The sequence below is a fragment of the Podarcis erhardii genome, assembly GCF_964252035.2.
Source record: "Podarcis erhardii genome assembly, chromosome: 3".
In the NCBI taxonomy this organism is placed as follows: domain Eukaryota; kingdom Metazoa; phylum Chordata; class Lepidosauria; order Squamata; family Lacertidae; genus Podarcis; species Podarcis erhardii.
Genome location: NC_138507.1, coordinates 30054999 through 30073688, shown reverse-complemented (window position 1 = coordinate 30073688; position 18690 = coordinate 30054999). Strand labels below are relative to the sequence as shown.

General features: G+C 45.0%; 1 long non-coding RNA gene across 1 annotated transcript in view; it reads left to right on the top strand.

The window, feature by feature from the left end:
* LOC309339334 overlaps window positions 1–18690 on the top strand; it is a 137894-nt gene that overhangs the window by 18436 nt on the left and 100768 nt on the right. The gene's annotated exons all lie outside the window — the stretch shown is intronic.

Here is an 18690-nt window from a genome sequence, read left to right as displayed (position 1 = left end):
AAAACCTCCCGGGGGAGTCCTTTCCACTGTTGAACAGCTCTTACTGTCAGAAAGTCGTTGTCCCCCCCCCCCCAATGTTTAGATAGAATCTCCTTTCCTGTCACCTGAAGCCATCTGTTTGAGTCCTACCCTCCAGAGCTGGAGAAATCAAGCTTCCCTCTTCTATGTGACATCACATTATATCTCCTCTTTTCCAGCTCCTTCAACCATTCCTCATAAGGCTTGGTTTGATCCAAATCGAGAAAAAGAATAACCCAGCTGCCTTTTAAGCAGGTAATGTGCATACAGCCTATGATTTAGGTCTGCTGTGATGGAGTATCGCAAGGAAGCATACTTTTCTGAGAGTAGGCAGGTTGAAGCAAACAAATCAGTGACCTTCGCAGCCTTGGGAAACGAGACAGGGCTATCCATCATAAGGTCTTCCGCTTTGGATCTGATCCGAAATAGCTATTTGGACTGCCACAGAGTGAAAGGAAGCTCTGGCTTGGATTATCTGTCTGGTGGTGATCTCATGGGTACTATAACTCTCAGTGGGGTGGCACATATCCATCGCCACCACTAAGCTCTTCAAAGGCAGAAAACTAAGCTGCTGGACAGGTGAAATTCTGTTGCCTCTTTGCCAAAAGAAGCTGGCAGCTCAGCTCTTCCTATGAAAGGCCTTCCTCGTAATCTGTAGTGCTCAGGATCCAGCTGCTCACTATTACTGTTGACAGGATAGTTAGGAAATTAGCAGTGTTTCAAGGGGAGGGAAAAAATGCTGAGCATAATCATAAAAGAGCTTTTTTAAAAAATGTTCCTTTAGAGGGTGAACCTCACTTCAACAACTATTTGAAAGTTGTTGGTTTTTTTAAATCAATCCTTTAAAGTTAATGTAGTTGTCAGTAGAGGGCACCCTAAAGCAATGAAGGTTTGAATCTAAGTTCAAATTAAACTCATCACCTTTACTAAAACACCCCCCTTTTTTTCTTCTGCGCTGTTATGTTTGCCCAGTGAACAAAGAAACATCAACAAGCAATTTTATAATTATTTTTAGCTATTGTCGTCCTCTGTTTAGCAATATGCACAGGTGCTTTTCATGTACTTCCAAGAGACACATCTATTCCCCAGCCAACCTGAGATCCTCAGATGTCAATGGAGATGTTCAGTTTTCATCTCAGACTGCTAGACATATGTAACAAAGCATAAGAAGAGTTGGATCAGGGCCTCAGCTCCCCTGCAATTTTTTTAAAAAAAACTGAAAAAACAGGAATTCTTATTCCAAGGATCTTATCATTAGAAACAAGAGGAGCAGTGAGAGGACTCTATAGTTTTTGAAGGCAGGAATATCAGTGAATCAGACTAAACAGACATTGCTCATTGTTGACGTTGCACTGCATAAGAAGTGTAGGAAAGAGCAACATAGAAGGCAAAGTTGTGCAACAACATCTAGCCAATCCATTGTTTGGATTGTAAAAGTAAAGGGACCCCTGACCATTAGGTCCAGTCGTGACCAACTCTGGGGTTGCGGCGCTCATCTCGCTTTATTGGCCAAGGGAGCCGGCGTACAGCTTCTGGGTCATGTGGCCAGCATGACTAAGCCGCTTCTGGCGAACCAGAGCAGCGCACGGAAACACCGTTCATCTTCCCGCCGGAGCGGTACCTATTTATCTACTTGCACTTCGTGCTTTCAAACTGCTAGGTTGGCAGGAGCAGGGACCGAGCAACAGGAGCTCACCCTGTCACGGAGATTTGAACCGCCGACCTTCTGATCAGCAAGTCCTAGGCTCTGTGGTTTAACCCACAGCGCCCCCCTGTTTGGATTGTACCATCTCACTAATCCCCCATCTTTCAAGGGATTGGAATAGCAAACTGGAGTGGTTTGGATTTAGGAGTAAAAGCATCGGGGGGGGTCACATGTGTCTGCCGTGCATGTCAAATGTGCTATATCAGCTTAAACCAGCTTCTTGGAAGCACCCTGAGTCTGGACTCTTAGGAACTATGCTATGCACCACATAACAGAAGTTACTCCATGGTAGCTTGACTGAAGCTCTCGCTGCATGGTGGCACCTTGCAATGTGTTTTTCATCTAAGTTCAGTAGCTTCTCAAAAGAAATAAGTGTCCACTCCCCACATCAGTTTGCATCTGTACATCTAATTTTGTACAGACTCATGTGGTGGAATTCAACATTGCATTGTTGCATTAGCTCAAGGATTTACATTTTGCCCAACAGGACTTGCCCTTCCTCTCCTCTCCCCATGCATGCCCATGCTCTCCTCAGATCTGCTCCAGAGGGATGGGGGTAAACCCAGATCATATTTTGGGGGGGGCACAAGGGGGCACACTGGAAGAAGAGAGGGAGGGGAAGTTCGATTGCACACCCAAACGTTCTTGTGCTAGTAGAAGTACAAACAAACAAACAAACAAACAATATTTATTACGGCCATAGGCCCATACAGGTAAAAACAACACATAAATAACAGCTTGTGCACGTGGGGGAAAAAAAAAAAAAACAGCCGCTAAAACACCACAATAACAATAAAATACTATAAAATAGAATGGCATACTACGCCTTAGTTAGCTTGTAGTGCTCCTTGGCGTCGCTTTTGGGTAAGGACAGCGACCAGGAACCTTGCCACATTCAGGGTCGTATGAGTATCCTTATCCTGCAAGATTTGGGCAAGGTGGAATTTTGGTGGGGTACCCTCTAGTTTCTGTATGATTGATCCCAACAAATTTGCCCGTGGCACATTGAACAGGGGGCAAGTGAACATGATGTGCTGGAGCGACTCCGGCGTCTCCTTATCACATTCGCACGTGGCGGGGGCTTGGCCCTTTGAGAATCTATGTCTCAGGACAGGAGTACTTTCGTGCCAGATGGTAAAGAACTATCGCATGATCGGTTGTAGAGTGTTTAATTCTGAACCCTGCTTGTTCGTGGCCAATCTGATTAGTCTCATCTACCCATCGCAGTAGTTTAGTCAGCAAAAAGCTGGCATAAATTTTCCCTATGATCGAAAGGAGGCTGATGTTACGGTAGTTTTCCGGCTCCATTGGAGAACCTTTTTTATGAATTGGTACTATAATGGCCTCCTTCCATATTTTGGGGATGAGGCCAGAAGCGTTGATTGCATCGAAGGTTTTGGCCAAGATGCCAGCCCACCATTTTGGGTGTAGTTTAATGGCTTCAGCAGGGATCAGATCGGGCCCTGGGGCTTTACCCGGTTTCAGCTGAGCTATTAGCTTGGCTATTTCGTCAGGATCGGTGGAAGGCCAAATAGGTAGGTGGGTAAACAGATGCGTCAGGTGGTCGGAGGGAGCATCTGCCTGTGAGAAGCATTTCTTCAGGAACAATTCCCATGTCGGTGCAGGGATGACTGCCCTTGGGTATTTCCTCACCCTTCTGTTGATCAAAGACCAGAATTCCCTGGATCTGTGTGATTTTGAAGCAGTAATCAAAGCCTGCCAGCGATTGTGTTGCCACTCACGTTTGGCAATTTTCTGCGTGCGTTTGTAAACTAGCTTGGCTTGTGCATAACTAGCTGGCAGAGTAGCTGCATCGGAGGTCTTATATACATTATATATAGCACGGAGGCGCTGTCTTGCTTGTTTACACTGAGAATTGTACCAGGGGGCACCGTAAGTATATTCATTTCGATTTAATATTTTGGGTGGTAACCTGAAGAAGGACGTAAGATCAGTCGTATGATGGTGGAAGCATTTCAGCACTATGCTATGCTCGTCTGAGGCAGAGCCTATGTTGGGATGGGGCCCGAGGATTACTTTTTGAAAGAATTCCTGGTACCGTTGAGCCTGGGTCTCCGACCATTTGATTCCTCTTACTTGGAGAGATTCGTTGGTTACCATCTGGGTCGCATGTCTATGAGCCTCCGACTGCCAGTTCAGGGAGAGCTTGGCTACAAGGGGAAGATGATCACTAGATTGTACATTCTCGATCTTAAAGGTAGAAATACACTTAAGTAGATCCCTGGAGACCAACAGGTAATCGAGGACGCTGTTTGATTTAACGCTCAGGTGGGTAAAATCCCCAGGAATGTCAGGGAGACATGTGCCATTTAAGGGGACCAGATTTAAGCGGATGGCCATTTGATAGAGGAGTACTCCAGCCTCATTTGCTCTGTGGTCTTTAGAAGTTCTCCTAGTAGAAGTATTTCTCTGGATACTGGCCTAAATATTTTAAGACAGGCATTGCTATGTGTATTGTGGGAGGAGGATATTCAAACCAGATGCTTGAAATCAACAGGAGTTTTTGCCCTTGATTTCAGTGTGCTGTCACTTTTATTCATGAAAGGTGGAGAGATGAGTAAGGGGTAGGCTTCTTTGGATTTTTTTTCTGCTTCTGACAAAAAACTTATTTGTCTCACTATCTGCCATGGGGGAAATTTACATTTATTTATTTTTTGCAATGGAACAAGCTTTATTAATAGTCTTACAATACATTACATATATATATATATATAGTACATCTCGTAAAGTAAATTGGGATTTCAATCATATACACGCACACTCTCTCACACACAAAATCTACTTGTCTTTTCTTACATAGTTATAAACCTTAAGCTTCAGCTGTGTCTATGCTACTTTTTATGTGGTTTTTAACAAAAATTATTAACAAAAAATATCATAAAAACTTTGGACTTCCTGTCAATTCCCGTTGTATGCTTTTATTCTAATAGTGAATGTACCTACCATTATTAATCTATTCTTTATATGTTCTCTAATACATTCTTACAACAATTTTTACCGTTGATCTTATTTCTCCTATATTTCTTTATCCAGGGTTATCCAAATGCTGCCATAGATGAAAAACCATTGGTATATTTTTGTACATATATCTTGTATTTATCCCATTTTTGTGAAAATTCTTGTCTTGAACTGCCCCTTAGGCTGTTGGTCAGTTGTGTCATTGGCGGAATTTACATAATTAATTACGTCACATTGCATTCATTTCAGTGCAAAGCAAAGTAAAAGGGTGAAGGGCATACAATCAATTACGTATTGTTTGCAGACTGAAAACAAGAGCAGCAGCAGCAAATACCGATTGCATTCACTGGATTGAATTCCATTCTGAACATGGGACTTACAAGGAAATAGCAACAATTCCTTCTTCTGTTTCCTTCTGATTTCTGTGTCACCCCTGTTTCCTGTTGAGTGCTTATCCAGACCAGCCAATCATGGTTCCCTGGCAAATGTAGCTGTATGATACCCTTTTGTCCAAACACCATTTCCAGATTCATCTTAGGTGTACTCCAGTAAGCCTGTATGCCCTTTAAATTTGTGTTTCCATCACTGACATGGTGGCTGACCGGTAGCTGAATCACTGCCTCTGGCATTCTAGCTGCAGTCTCAGATGTTATCATGACATCTTGCTTGAAGTGACTCATTTTGTCAGGAGTCCTTGAGTTATCCCAGCCTCTGCCCTCTCGGGCAAAGACGAGGAAGTAAATTACATTTCCCAGCCATATCAATATCAGGTTAAAAGACAGCTAATTATTGATTTCATGTCCCCCAACTTGATGGCTCGGGAGTTCAAATGTTTACAAAGCATCTACTCTCACAGCAATTCCATTATGGCAAGTAAGTGGTGTGCAATTTATAGCAACTATAAATTAATGAGACGAAGGATCCGGCATACTCGCACAAATTAAACAGTCAGTAAGATTGTTCCAGGCATGCTGGCATGATTAAAATTAACAATCAAATCTGGTTTTCTATATACCACTTGAGTTGTTCCATCTATTTCTAGGCATTGCCATACAAGGAGAAATGTTTCACATTTCATTTATTTTGTTAATTACATTCCTGTTAGTTACTGAATTGTAGGCAGATTTAATTTCTGGCAAGCGAAAGTTCAGCACAAAAGGAAAAGGGTGGGGTGGGAAAAACCACACAGTTATCATTGCTTCTCCTGCACTGCAATGTACTGAGTCGCTGCATATTTCATGATTTAGCAGAAAAAAGTAGAGAATTGGGTATTCAGCATCAATTCAACAACAAAGTTCTAGATCTCATGCATGCAGCTGTTGTTGTTGTTACCACCTTTGAAATATTTAAAAGTTTTAATGGGCAAAACCACAAGACAGGTGGTATGGGTGGCATAGATAAAAGTAAAGGGACATTATATTACAATGAGTAATATAAAAGGTAAAGGTAAAGGGACCCCTGACCATTAGGTCCAGTTGTGACCATCATGTGGCCATCATGACTATGCCACTTCTGGCAAACCAGAGCAGCGCACGGAAACACCATTTACCTTCCCGCCAGAGCGGTACCTATTTATCTACTTGCACTTTGACATGCTATTGAACTGGTAGGTTGGCAGGAGCAGGGACCGAGCAACGGGTGCTCATCCCGTCGCAGGGATTTGAACCGCCGACCTTCTGATCAGCAAGTCCTAGGCTCTGTGATTTAACTCTTACCCTTCTCTTAACATAGGGTGTAGTTTGAACAAGAGATTGGTATATTTGGGGAGGCTGGTTCCTTAGGATGTCAGAACGTGCAGTCATGTCCCAGATTGTAATCTGACATTTTTATTCAGGCGAATTTATTTTCTGACATTAATATCCCTCCTTTCTTTCATTATGGAATTCAAGGCAGGGTGCCCATGGTTCCACAGCAGTCAACGTGCCAAGCACTGACGAGACCCAGACCCGCTTAGCTTCATGAGAAAACAGTTAAGGTAAACAAACAAACAAAATTTACTCTCTGGGTTTACCCTCCCTGCTTGCCCTCGTCACTGATCATTGGCTAATCCTACTTGGATCAAGGCCTGCATGTTGGAGGCCGTCTGGAACGATGCCTAAATTGGCCCAAATCCTTATGATCCTTCAGTTTTGAGCTTCCTTCCTTTTGGCTTTTGTTTCGTTGCCAGGAGTTTGTGCATTTTGAGCAAAGCCTTGAGGTTTCCTTGTTGTCTTTTATCCAAGACAGGCTGTTAATTAACCTATCACGTTAGACAAGACAAGACATCAAAACCTCACTAGGGCTGCTCGCTTTGGCAGTGAAGTTGGCAGCATGGCACAGCTTGACATTGTAATACTGATATTTTGTAGGCTCTGTGGGTAGACTTTCTGGAATAGGTAGCTTGTGTTTAGATAGCGTCATTAAAATAGCAGCCAGCAGCCAGTTGGTTTTGTAGTGGCTCTTTGAGACCAACACTATAGTCCTGTGTCTAAACATTTTATGGATTGTTTTATGCCAAAGTAAAAGATCACCAGATCATACCATTCTCTGGTGGCACCATAACTAGTTGTGATTCCAATGCTGTATGTGTGTGTGTGATTGTTCAAACCAAGTGGAACCCTATCAGTATCTCGGTGCAAACACTCTTGTTTCTCTGGCTTGTTTTCAAAAATGCTCGCTTCTGCAAGAGAGAAACATTGAGCAGAACTCCACCACTAAAAATCAGCAATCTAAACAGTTGATGCACCAGCTGGAGGAGACATTTCAGCCAGGCAACAACTCTGTGTATGGAGCACTGTCTCCTCACACCAAGAAGCCAGGGCATGTTAGCTGTATTATCTCGCACAGCAAAACAAAGGGTCCCCCTCCCCAAATCTGAGCTATGTGTACAGTATTCCCAACCTGTGCCCCTTATACAGTAGAGGATGTGGAAAGTTTATTGGCCTGAGCTGAGTCTAAGGAATCAGGACTCTCAGTGGCATAGCTAGCTGCTTGGGTACCCCGGGGTAGGGCGTGCTGCACAGAGCCGGGGCCTGCATGCAGTCCGCTATGCCTCCCCCTCAGTTGCAGGCACCGTACCGCCCGAAAAGGCATTGTGGGGCTCGCATCTGTCCCCTGCCTCCCCCTCAGCCACCTTTCAGCTGAGGGGGAGGTGGTGGCCGGACATGAGCTCCACGTTGCCTTTTCAGGCAGTGTGGTGCCTGCAGGTGCCCAAGCCATCGCATCACTCCCAGGAGAGACATGTGGCTCAGACGCACAACAGGCACCACTGTAAGTGCCGCCGCTGTGGTAAGTGGCCATCCAATGCGTGCACCCCCCCCCCAAGCTACACTAGTGAGGTCTCTTCAAATAGCGTGACGAGAGAATGTAGGACGTTATAAAACAGAAATTTGAGACTAGCAAAGGGGGTGGGGAATGAGATACCTAGAAGAATCATTAACAACAAATGATAATGTCAAATGGTAATGATAATTGCAATCAAACTTTGCTCCTATTTTCATTGGGGTGATTTTGGGTCACAGTTAACTTTCTATCGCCAGCAGAGTGTGAGGAGATCTTATGGAAATGAATGCAGAAGTGATTCAGACAGTGTAATTATGGCTTTATTTGGCTGTGGTTAGGATCACAAGTTTGCAATTCTAATCTTAACACTCACATGTCAAGTGGAGATTAGATTCTGACCTGTGTGAGATTAGATGGTCCCTTTTTTGATCACATAACATTGTTAAATCAAAATGGCAATTACGGTTGCCAAGCTTTTAAAAGACAACCTAAGAAAACATGGGAGTTCTATACATATAAATTAATTACAATGTTAGTCATAAGAGGCAGCTGTTTGTAGGCAAGGAGTCTTGGGTTTTATATCAGGTCCAATCACGGACGACTCTGGGGTTGCGGCACTCATCTCGCTTTACTGGCCAAGGAAGCCAGCGTACAACTTCCAGGTCATGTGGCCAGCATGACTAAGCCAATTCTGGCGAACCATAACAGTGCACGGATATGCTATTTACCTTCCCGCCAGAGCAGTACCTATTTATCTACTTGCACCTTGACGTGCTTTCAAACTGCTAGTTTGACAGGAGCAGGGACCAAGCAACGGGAGCTCAACCCGTCGCGGGGATTTGAACCACCAACCTTCTGATCAGCAAGCCCTAGGCTCTATGATTTAGACCACAGCGCCACCCACATCCCTACGTCCCTGCCCCTACGTGATCTTAATCTTTTTAATTGCATGGAGACCAGCTGCATGGAAGGGGCTTGCAGTCTCTTTTTAGCAAGCTTGTAGATTTCACATTTGTACTTTTCTCTGGAAAAGACACTAAAAGGGGACTCGGAAGCATGGGCGTCTACAGGACCTGTGTTCAAAGTGAAACACTGAAAAGGTGAAGCCAGCTAGTTTCTCACAAAAAGTGAGAAGCAAAACACCTGTGCATTTTGTCTCGCATCTCAGGTTCTGCAAGCACTACAAACTGTGTCTTTTCTTTTCTTTTTTTAAAAAGCCGGGAATCAAGGGATTATGGTTCATTCCCTGCCCCCTTTGACACCCATGATATTAATTTTAATTTTAATGTCCCCCTAGGAATTTCACATTTGCATTCTTGCTTGGGGAAGACTGTAAAATTATAGGGCTGTACAGTGGTACCTCGGGTTACATACGCTTCAGGTTACAGACTCCGCTAACCCAGAAAGAGTGCTTCAGGTTAATAACTTTGCTTCAGGATGAGAACAGAAATTGTGCTCTGGCGGCACGGCAGCAGCGGGAGGCCCCATTAGCTAAAGTGGTGCTTCAGGTTAAGAACAGTTTCAGGTTAAGTACGGACCTCTGGAACGAATTAAGTACTTAACCCGAGGTACCACTGTACAAATTTCTAGTAAGGTACCACAACCTTCCCCACCATACAAAGGGGATGCAGTCCTTCAATGCATGCCTTTTAGTGGCTATTGTGTAAACACACCTCCATGAATATATGCAGGCTTATTACTTAAAAAAAAAAAAAAATCCTGCTTCAGATAAATCCAGTGGTGGATGGGGTACCTCTCCATTGAATCTGGATGTCATTGAAGTTGTTCCTAAAGTTGCTTGCAACCTTTCCTCTTTTCTGAAATATTTGGTCAAACAACAACAACAGTTATTAATAATTGACTATGACTATTACACAGTGGTGTAGTGTGGGTTGTCAGCACCCGGGGCAAGGTAAGTAATTTGCGCCCCCTAACCCGTGGATTTGCGCCCCCTAACCCGTGGATTTGCACCCCCTAACCCTAACCCCCAGATGTTGCGCCCGGTGCGGCCGGCCCCCCCTGCACCCCCACGCTACGCCACTGCTATTACATGCTCTTAACAGGAGTCTTCTCTTCACTATCCATTTTCTGTTGCTAAGGAAACCATCCCCCCCCCATAAGGCAATGACTATTCAAGAAATAACTGTGTGTTGTAATGGCACAATGAGAAACAACGGGCAATGTTGATAAATCATGCCTTGTGACCTGCTATTTCACTAGCGTGTTGCTGCAAACATGCACAATTAAATGTGAAATAATGACACATGTATCTCACCAGCTTTCACAATGGAATTAGGGGGGAAGAGACTCCTGCCCCACTTCCTGCGGCCCCTTCCCCAGCTCTTCCTGCTCTGACCCTTCCCCTCCTTCCAGTTCTGGCTTCTGCCTTGCAGGAGGCACAAAACTTCATAAATCACTGTCCCCTTCTCCTGGATCAGCCTCAGGCCCTGTGCCCTCAGCCCATCCACTCCTCGGCGGCCTCCCAGTCCCTAACACGAGTCCAATACTATGTGTGAATGGTGTCCCCCCCCCCATTTTTAAAATTCATTTTATAACACAACTAAACAACACAAACAGAAAAACAAACAATACAAACAAATTCTTGTCTTATCCTTCTTTTTTCTAAACATTGTTACGAGAGCTTCCCCAAGTCCCCCCTATCTGATTTTCATTTTACCTCATCTTTAGCAGTTTACATATATCATTAATTTCTAGCCATTTTTTTTTATCACGCTTTTACCATAAAACACTTCACATTTTATCACTTACAGATAATACTATTTTGAAATACACTATCTTCTACTTCTAACCCTACAGCCTATATCCACTTCAAAAGCTATTCTAAGATTTAAATATTAACATATTTTTTCAAATATTCTTTAAACTTCCAATCTTCTTCCACCGTCTCTTCTCTCTGGTCTCAGAGTCTCCCTGTCAGTTTGGCAAGTTCCATATAGTCCATCATCTTCATCTGCCATTCTTCAATAGTTGGTAAATCTTGTCTCTTCCAATTCTTCGCTATGTGCGAATGGTGTTTCTTGATGGCAGGGGACAAATCAGATCACGCAACACGAACAGCAGCAGCCCAAAGTCAAGTGATGTTCTATGTAGTAGTGAGCCAGGGGAAAATCTCCTGGTCCCTATCTCTTCTGATCCTTTGTGGCTACTTAAACTATTAACTGGTGACGGGTTCCTCAGGGACCTCAGTGGAGAGAGTTAGTGATGCGTTAATGCATATTTCCAGAAAACCCATGGTGATGGTACCCCAGCATTCAATTATCATGTGGTACTGTAAATCTGAACTATGGCATTCAAACAGGACTGTTGTGTTTTATGGGATGATAGCTCTGAGGCTGCTTCAGTTCGTCTGGGGCCTAAAGCAGGAATGCCCAGTTGCCAAAAAAATACTGAGGCATTTCTGTTAAAGAGAGATTAGCAAATATCCAGAGAGTTGATTTTAACAACATTTCCAGCTGGTTAATTAAGGCCAAGACCCCCATTTTTGTGAAATGAAACGAATAAAGCGAGGGAGGGGGAACCATTTAAAATATTTTAAAACTGGTGAGAAAATGAGGATTCTCTTTAGGTGCTACCATCTCAATTAACCCTGATAAATGTGTTCACAGGCTCCCTAAACTGCTCATCATGACTGATTTGAAGTGCCAATATCCCCCCCCCCTCCATTTAAAAAACTGCACAGTGCCTAAGCAGAATCCTGTTGCTGGCCACGTTTGTAAATAACAATCTTTCCCCCCCTTTTTTTCTTTTTAATACGTTGAGAGAGAAGCTCAAGGATATTTGGTAAGATAATTGAGACTTCCCTCCCCCCCTTTTTTTTGTAAGGAAACATCTCTGCGTTCCAGAGGCATGAAAGTTTTTCATGAATTAAATTATGTTCTGCAAGTATAGAGCAAAAAAAGAGATAAAACTGTTAGCAGTGCTTTGGGGGATGACTTGGTGTTTGTAGATAAAAGCCTAATCTGAAGGAAATCTGCCTTGTGTTTGGTGCTGATAGGGAATGAAAATCCAGGCAGCAGCAGAACTTCTGAATATCTTTGAAAAGCAGGCAGCAAGTTTGCAGCAAGTTTTGCTACTCAGCTAGCTCCTAGGTCTTCCTTCATATCCAAGCCTACTGAGGGTGGGCAAGAGTAGGTCCTTTGGTTGTTGTTGTTGTACTTTCCAAGAAGCTGACCTGGCACTGACTCAAGGGTGCAACTGTGAAATCACTCCCATCATCACTGCTTCACTGTTTCTTCCTGTGCACTTAACAGGGAACTACAAGAATGGGGTATTTGGCGATAACATGACCTTCTAGAGGCCTTTTGCACTTTATCCTGAAATGAAATCCTCCATTCTGCTCTGGTCAGACCTCACCTGGAGTACTGTGTCCCGTTCTGGGCACCACAGTTCAAGAAGGACACTGACAAACTGGAACGTGTCCAGAGGAGGGCAACCAAAATGGTCAGAAGCCTGGAAACGATGCCTTATGAGGAACGGCTAAGGGAGCTGGGCATGTTTAGCCTGGAGAAGAGGAGGTTAAGGGGTGATATGATAGCCATGTTCAAATACATAAAAGGATGTCACATAGAGGAGGGAGAAAGGTTGTTTTCTGCTGCTCCAGAGAAGCGGACACGGAGCAATGGCTCCAAACTACAAGAAAGAAGATTCCACCTAAACATTAGGAAGAACTTCCTGACAGTAAGAGCTGTTCGACAGTGGAATTTGCTGCCAAGGAGTGTGGTGGAGTCTCCTTCTTTGGAGGTCTTTAAGCAGAGGCTTGACAACCATATGTCAGGAGTGCTCTGATGGTGTTTCCTGCTTGGCAGGGGGTTGGACTCGATGGCCCTTGTGGTCTCTTCCAACTCTATGATTCTATGATTCTATGCTTTGTACAGCAGCAAGGCTCGGGCCTACCACACAACAAGTTGAACAAGGTTGTGAGGCCAAGATGAAGGCAGGAATAGGTGCTTCACTGATGCAGCAAACTACTTCAAGTCTTGGGCCTGGCTTGGAGGGATATGGGGGGGCATTTGGTGCTCCCACTTCAGGCAGCGAAATGGCTTAGGACGTCACAGACAGTAGTACCTTGGCCGTCATAGATTTGTAGAGTTCGAAGGGATCCTGTGGGTCATCTAGTCCAACCCCACTGCATTGCAGGAATCTTAGCTGAAGCATGCATGATTTCACAGTGGCCCTTTAGCTGTGGCACTGGGAGCCAATGTTTATACCAGCAAAGCTCCATGATGTTAGTTGCCTGGCAGCACAACTGAAATAATACGGTTTTAAAAATATTAAACTGTTCATGTACTTCTCTGTCTGAGAGAGTTTATACGTTCTTTAAAACTGACAGTTGTTGTCTGGTTTTTTTTAAATTTTGTAAACGGGCACCATTTTCACGTAACGTCTCAGGAAGCAACTAGGAGGGTGCCAACCAAAAGTACTATGCTGGTGTGACTCATCTTTTAAATTAAAATTATTCTCTTTCCTTTCCTGGGCATACTTTCTGAGATCTGTGGCCGAATCCAGTGCTGTTTTTCCAGAAAAAAAGGTGGCAGAACTCACCATGAACGCCTCCCTTGTTCTCTTATAATGGCAATAGCACTCACCTGAGAGGTGCCGGAATTGAACTCTGGTGAGTTGCGGCTTGGAGGGGCAGCCCTTATCATATCCTACTAAGTTCACCCCAAATTAGACCCAAATTGGTCCCTGGGCCTGTAATTCCTCACCCATGCTAAAGAGAAGCTGCCCCCCATAAATCTGAATGTGAAGGGGTTTGATGTAGGGGCCATGGGGCTTCCCATCAATAATTCATCATTGTCTGCTTGAACCCTGAACTTAGGAGAGAAATGTTCCCTTTTCTGCTCTGGTTGTACTCCTGACTGCCTCGCGGGGTGGACTGGACTCTCCAGTTGAGGGGAGAGGTAAAATTATGTCCTCATAACTCACTGATATCAAGGAGAGCCATAGTAATCCTAATCACACTACCTTATATTAGGAACCTATAAAGAATGCAGTTGCATTTGATTTAGCCCAAGGAACTCGGCAAAGGATAAAGTCATTATTTAGTAATGTTTTCAATTATCCATAAGCTCTATCTGCATTACCCGAGGCTAAGGCAGAGTGTCGTGAAACTAGCTCAAGTGCTCCCCCCCCCTTTTTGAGGAGGGAATGAGTGGAGGAAATCTTACTTATTTTCTTCCATTCCATCTCATTCCGTCCAGCCGTATCGTCCACATGTGCTACCATCTTGATCTCTTCCAAGAAGAGGAAATTAGAACTGCAGGAAATGGATTAGCTGTAAATGTCAGCTAAGAAATGTTGAGCCATAATGTTTGGGTTTTTACAGAAGGATTTATTGCCTTGCGGCTCCCCAAGGAATCACCCTTTCAGGGGGCACTGCTGTCTTCTTCAAGGCACAGGAGTTGAATAGTTTCCATTTCTTGGAGTTCTTCTCATTCCAGGGTTGTTTTCTGCAGATGACGGCACACTAGAATCCCTGTTCAGCCATCCCGTTTTGTACGATGAATGCACACATGGCAGGAGGAGGTGGACACAGGTGTCTTTAGTTGCTTGTTCAAATGTGTGCTTGCAGTGTGTTTATGTGATTTGGAACATCGTGTTGCCACTATTGTCTTTATGGGGTTTCTGTAGCATCTGCCATCATGTGTAAAACTTTTAAGATCTAGTGGTTTCATATATTCTTAGTTTAATAGGCCCTGGTCACAATAGGTGTCTTCCATGGAAATCTCCATGGAAATAGTTCTAGTTCACCAAGACTAAAGAATTTCACCTGGAAGGGATTCTTACAATGGCGACCACAAGAGTTTGGGTTGGAATGGGACACCCATTGCCCCCCCCCCATAGCTAATCGTTGAGACGGCTAGAGCGCCGGTGGCGGATAACTCATTCCAAATCTGACCGGACACAGGTTAGAGCTCAACGTCGAGCCTACCAAGTGGCGATAGCGATGGCGAAGAAGACTTTCTTCGCCGCCTCTATTGCATCTGCAGAAAACAGCAGCAGGAGACTTTTTCAGGTGGTTCACAATTTAGCGGAACCACCTGCGACATCGGGGCCCAGTACGGGCCACATGATCTCCTGCAATGATTTTGCAAAGCTTTTTGCTGATAAAATCGCTCAGATTCGGGAAGAAGTAGGCTCCACCGTGGGAGCAGGGCCAGGGCGGGAGAGTGCTAGAGTCCTGTCTAGTCAAGTTGTGTGGGATCAATTCCAATCTGTTACTTCCGAGGATGTGGACAGGCTGCTTGGACGAGTGAAGCCAACCACCTGTCTCCTGGATCCTTGCCCATCCTGGCTTATAAAAGCTAGCCGGGAAGGACTGGGCGATGGGCTTCGTGGGGTGGTGAATGCTTCCCTCCGTGAGGGAGCCTTCCCAGACCCACTGAAAGGGGCGGTTATTAAACCGCTTCTTAAAAAACCATCTTTAGATGCGGCCACGATGGCCAATTATCGCCCAGTCTCAAATCTTCCATTCTTGGGTAAGGTGATTGTGCGAGTGGTTGCTGAACAACTCCAGGCACGCCTGGAAGAAGCGGGCCATTTGGATACCTTCCAGTCGGGATTCAGGCCTCATCATGGGACTGAAACTGCCTTGGTCGCACTGGTTGATGATCTCCGGCGGGCTAGGGACAAAGGTGAGAGCTGTTTCCTAGTTCTGCTGGATCTCTCAGTGGCGTTTGATACCATCGACCATAACATCCTTCTGGACCGTCTTGAGGAGCTGGGGGCACTGTCATACAGTGGTTCTGCTCCTTCCTCCTGGGCCGTGTTCAGAAAGTGGTGGTGGGGGATGAGTGTTCAGACCCCTGGGCTCTCACTTGTGGGGTGCCTCAGGGTTCTGTCCTCTCCCCCATGCTTTTCAACATTTACATGCAGCCACTGGGAGAGATCATCAGGAGGTTTGGGCTGGGTGTTCATCAGTATGCGGATGATACCCAGCTCTACCTCTCTTTTAAATCAGAACCAGTGAAGGCGGTGAAGGTCCTGTGTGAGTGTCTGGAGGCGATTGGAGGATGGATGGCGGCTAACAGATTGAGGTTGAATCCTGACAAGACAGAAGTACTGTTTTTGGGGGACAGGAGGCGGGCAGGTGTGGAGGATTCCCTGGTCCTGAATGGGGTACCTGTGCCCCTGAAGGACCAGGTGCGCAGCCTGGGAGTCATTTTGGACTCACAGCTGTCCATGGAGGCACAGGTCAAATCTCTATCCAGGGCAGCTGTTTACCAGCTCCATCTGGTACGTAGGCTGAGACCCTATCTGCCTGCAGACTGTCTCGCCAGAGTGGTGCATGCTCTGGTTATCTCCCGCTTGGACTACTGCAATGCGCTCTACGTGGGGCTACCTTTGAAGGTGACTCGGAAACTACAACTAATCCAGAATGCGGCAGCTAGACTGGTGACTGGGAGCGGCCACCGAGACCATATAACACCGTTCTTGAAAGACCTACATTGGCTCCCAGTACGTTTCCGAGCACAATTCAAAGTGTTGGTGCTGACTTTTAAAGCCCTAAATGGCCTCGGTCCAGTATATCTGAAGGAGCGTCTCCTCCCCCAGTTTTGCCCAGACACTGAGGTCCAGCTCCGAGGGCCTTCAGGCAGTTCCCTCACTGCGAGAGGCCAAGTTACAGGGAACCAGGCAGAGGGCCTTCTCGGTAGTGGCACCCACCCTGTGGAACGCCCTCCCATCAGATGTCAAAGAGATAAACAACTACCTTACATTCAGAAGACATCTGAAGGCAGCCCTGTTCAGGGAAGTTTTTAATATGTGACATTTTAGTGTATTTTTCATCTTTGTTGGAAGCCGCCCAGAGTGGCTGGGGAAACCCAGTCAGATGGGCGGGGTACAAATAATAAATTATTATTATTATTGGTTGTTCCTTGTGTGGGTGGGAGAGAAATTTTGATTCAGTTCTCATTTAAAGGCAGACTTCTCTGAATTTTGCAATGCAGTTCTCCAGCCAAGTACAGTGGTACCTCAGGTTACACACGCTTCAGGTTACATACGCTTCAGGTTACAGACTCCACTAACCCAGCAATATTACCTCGAGTTAAGAACTTTGCTTCAGGTTAAGAACTTTGCTTACCTTGGGTTAAGAACTTTGCTTCAGAAATCATGCTCCAGCGTGGTGGCAGCGGGAGGCCCCATTAGCTAAAGTGGTGCTTCAGGTTAAGAACAGTTTCAGGTTAAGAACAGACCTCCAGAACAAATTAAGTACTTAACCCGAGGTACCACTGTATAGTGGAACCTCAGTTCCCAAAAGCCTCCGTTGTCGTACATTTCGGTTACCGAACGCCGAAAACCCGGAAGTAAATGCTTCCGTTTTCAAACATTTTTTGGAACCCGAATGTGTGATGCAACTTCCTCTAAGTACAAGAAGCTCTTGCAACCAATGGGAAGCCGCGCCTCAGTTTTCGAACGTTTTGGAAGTCAAACGTGCTTCTGGAACAGATTTTGTTCAAGAACCGAGGTACCACTGTAATGTGTTCAAAAATGCATATACAAGGGAAACAAGCATGCATTATGTCACAGAAAATTGGTGTGCAAAAATGTGTATATCAGGAGAAATTTGCTCTGAAATGCTGATGAATTTTCATGGGAAACCCTCCCCCCCCAAAAAAAAAAATTAATTCCACCAAGTGTTGTGGAAATGTGGAGAAGTGAACAGAAGACTGGAAAAAATAGAAATTGAGAAAAACTGGGCTTGTCTGACTCTCCCGTGCCTAGGTACATGCATCTTCTAATTCATTAAATGTATGGTTGCTTATTCTCATTCAGTGACTGAGCAGAAAAAAAATATTTCCCCATTATCTAATATTTCTCTCAGCATGTGTTCCAGGCCAGAGAATTTACTGTTTGGGTTGCTTCTTTTTTATTAAAAAAAGACATGATCCATTTATTTGGAATGGATGAGGGAGAAACTATTGTTAGTCTGTCAGTAGCTGAGAAAAGGAGCATACAAATTACCAATATGTTGGTAAAGAATGGATGTTTTCTGAATCTTATCATGCCTTCACAAATGTTTGGCGGTAATTGGTGTTTGCCAAGCTGCCCTTCAAACTGTCATTCCTGTTAAGTTAAGTGTAATGGTTCTAGGGGTTGCTCGTGCGTAAATCGGTGCCACGCTTGGCTGAGTTACCTGGGTGAACCCTTTCTGTCCGGACAACCACTCACCCGTGGCTGTCTCAGTCGCTGGCAGAATCCGTCAGTGGGCGTTTCTTGAACTTCTTCCAGCAAAGAAGCTCTTTGACACCTAGTCTCCGCCTACTCTCCCTGCGCGGAAGCCTTCTGCTCAGGGAGGGTGTGGGCAGCGGAGGACCCGTGCTCTCCCCGCTGGTCTCCGGCGAGGAGTCATGGAGCCACCTCGCCGATTCCCCCATCTGCCCCCCCCTTCTCCACTAGTGTTACGCTGATTTCCTTCCCCAGAAGATGGGCTGCTTCTCTCCCTCCCGGTACGCTCTCTGGAATCCCTCTGGAGCCCTCCCTCTCCCTCTGGCTCTGATGGGAGTTCCCTGACATTAAGGGATATTCAAATTAAGCACATCTGTGCTCCCTGCTTCCATTTTCTTGATAGCTTATAAAAACAACTTTTGAAACACTTAGCAAATACTATCTTTGAGCTCCCATTACAGCCTATAAAATAAAGGATAATTTCACATGATACACAGCTGCAAACCTGGATTTCCCACAGAGTATATTCTTAAAAATAG